This window comes from Tachyglossus aculeatus, chromosome 3 (genome assembly GCF_015852505.1).
Source record: "Tachyglossus aculeatus isolate mTacAcu1 chromosome 3, mTacAcu1.pri, whole genome shotgun sequence".
In the NCBI taxonomy this organism is placed as follows: domain Eukaryota; kingdom Metazoa; phylum Chordata; class Mammalia; order Monotremata; family Tachyglossidae; genus Tachyglossus; species Tachyglossus aculeatus.
Window position 1 is genome coordinate 23,423,297 of NC_052068.1, and position 3,092 is coordinate 23,426,388.

The 3,092-nt window shown below is 43.8% G+C and overlaps 1 non-coding gene across 1 annotated transcript; it reads left to right on the top strand.

Moving 5' to 3' along the window:
- Window positions 1-612: 612 nt before the first annotated feature.
- LOC119926059 lies at window positions 613-750 on the top strand. Its single transcript, XR_005449973.1, has one exon. It is a non-coding gene; the product is annotated as a small nucleolar RNA SNORA7 (small nucleolar RNA).
- The last annotated feature ends 2,342 nt before the right edge of the window (window positions 751-3,092 follow it).

The window sequence follows — 3,092 nt, forward strand, 5'->3', positions numbered from 1 at the left end:
TGTATCTACCCCAGTGCTTGGCACATCATAAGTGCTTAACAAATACCATAATCATTATTATTATTATCATTATTAGAGGAGTCAAGAGTGTGAGTTAGAAGATGAGTTTGGGAGGAGCAAAGAGTGTGAGCTGGGGAGCGGCAGGTAAAGGGGATTGAAATTTAAGAATGGGAAACCTGGTGAAGAGCCCTGAAGCCAAAAGTAAGGAATGTCTGCTTAATGCAGAGAACTGTTGGAGGCATTGGCGGAGCGGAGAAATGTCTGCTAAGTGATGCTTCTACATGAGGGTGCAACACTGTGTTGGAGGGAGAGGCTGAAGGAGGGAGAGGACAGAGGCAGGGGCACTAGTATAATAATAATAACGACATTTATTAAGCACTCTTTATGTGCAAAGCACTGCTCTAAGTGCTGGGGAGGTTACAAGGTGATCAGTTTGTCCCACGTGGGACTCACAATCTTAGTCCCCATTTTACAGATGAGGAAACTGAGGCACAGAGAAGTTAAGTGACTTGCCCAAAGTCACGCAGCTGACAAGTGGTGGAGCTGGGATTTGAACCCATGACCTCTAACTCCAAAGCCCGTGCTCTTTCCACTGAGCCACACTGCTCCCCATTCCTCTTAGGGTCACACCTGGAGAGTTTGCAGTACTTTACCAGTCCCGACTTCAGGAGGGAAAGTCAAGCAGAGGCCTACTCATTCCATTCCTAGCTTGGGCAATGGCTAGTGAGTGGAAGGCAATCTGCTACAAGTCAAAACTCACCTGTGCTGGGCAGCAGTGGCATGGAAGAGAGCTGAGGGCAGAGACTCGCGTTGACTGCATGGAAGGAGGCAATGGTAAGCCACTTCCATATTTTTCCAAGTAAACTCTATGGATCCACTACCAGAATGATTGCAGATGGAGTTGCCTTCACCTCCATTCACCTCCATTCTGGGAGAGATGTGCCCATGGTGTCATTATGGGTCGGAAGATGACAACAGCAAAAGACAAGACAGTATGACAACAACTTGAACCAGGTGCTGTTCAGGGGAGAGAAAGAGGCAGATTCAGGAAACGTTGTCGAGAAAGAGTCAGCAGGAGTCAGCATTTGAATAAATGTTAGAGCTGAAGGCCAGTAAGGATAATAATAATAATAATAACAACAATATTTGTTCAGTACTTACTATGTTCTTAATCTAATCTAATCTGTGAGATTATTAAGAGAAAAGAGAAAGTCAATAAGAGAAGCAGCTCAGTGGAAAAAGCACGGGCTTTGGAATCAGAAGTCATGGGTTCAAATCCCAGCTCCGCCAATTGTCAGCTATGTGATTTTGGGCAAGTCACTTAACTTCTCTCTGCCTCAGTTACCTCATCTGTAAAATGGGGATGAAGACTGTGAGACCCCAGTGGGACAACCTGATCACCTTGTAACCTCCCCAGTGCTTAGAACAGTGCTTTGCACATAGTAAGCACTTAACAAATGCCATTATCATTATTATTATTAATCTTGCTTGATTTAAGCAGTGGGGTAGATACAAGGTATTAGGTTGGATAGAGTCCCTGTTCCATATAGGGCTCACAGTCTAAATTTCCATTTTACAGATGAGGTAATTGAGGCCCAGAGAAGTTAAATGACTTGCCCCAGGTCACACAGCAGACAAGTGGCAGAGCTGGAATTAAAACCCAGGTCCTTTTGACTACCAGGCACTGTGTTCTATCCACAAGGCCATGCTGCTTCTCAGCTGCAGGATTGTATCCTGTTTTGCAGTACCATTTTCCCAATTTGTGAAAGTCATTTGGAATTTTATTTCATTCCCGCCTTCCCAAGAATATGCCCCGATTTACTCTCTCCTCCATAATTGGTGAGCAGGCTCGCCATCCCTCAGCAGGATCATTCTTTCAGGAGGTCCTGGAAAGGCACACCTCCCTTCTTCCTTGAGCTTCTTTCTTTGGGGCTTTAGAAAGCATTTGATTGTCCAATTTTCATCTACCTCTTTAAGCCCACTGCAAAACACAGCAACTGTTCTCTGCTGTGGGAAGGTGATGGAGTAATCGTTGCTAATGGGAGGTAAACAAAGTAACAAGGTTTTGTGATAAATTTGTAAATTAAACACTTTCTATTGAGAGTTTGCTTTCCTGTGTTTCTCTATGCTGTACTTTTTTTTGAGTTCAAGGAGGGGCAGGGAAGGGAGAGTCTACTACAGGATTGGGTTGGGGAGGTCAAGTGGGAACACTCAAGCAATCAAGGCTGGGGCAGAGGCAAACAAAAAGGCTACTGGTGCCAGGAACTGTGTATTGTCAGGATTGACTCCCAGAGAACAAGGTACCAACAGAATATACCCTCTGTCCTCCTTTGGCTTGTGCCTGGGCATGTTTGTGTGTATGTTTATGTGTGTGTGTGTGTGTGTGTGGAGAAGCAGCGTGGCTCAGTGGAAGGAGCCCGGGCATGGGAGTCAGAGATCATGGGTTCAAATACCGACTCCTCCAATTGTCAGCTGTGTGATTTGGGGCAAGTCACTTAACTTCTCTGTGCCTCAGTTACCACATCTGTGAAATGGAGATAAAGACTGTGAGCCCCACATGGGACAACCTGATCACTTTGTAACCTCCCCAGAATTTAGAACAGTGCTTTGCACATAGTAAGCTCTTAATAAATGTTATTATGATTATTATACTGCAAACATTTCAACCATAAATAGCCTTTAATTGTACTTTGCACTGTGCTACACCCCTGCATGCCTACTTATTTGTTGCACTCCATGTCCCAGTTAGAGCACGAGGAATGGGGAAGAAGAGAGTGAGTGGCAAACCTCTAGTCCTGAAATCAATTCTTCTGTGCAGATTCTCAATCCTGAAGTCTCAGGATCATCATCATCATCATCAATCATATTAATTGAGCGCTTACTATGTGCAGAGCACTGTACTAAGCGCTTGGGAAGTACAAATTGGCAACATATAGAGACAGTCCCTACCCAACAGTGGGCTCACAGTCTTAAAGGGGGAGACAGAGAACAAAACCAAACATACTAACAAAATAAAATAAATAGAATAGATATGTACAAATAAAATAAATAAATAAATAGAGTAATAAAATATGTACAAACATATATACATA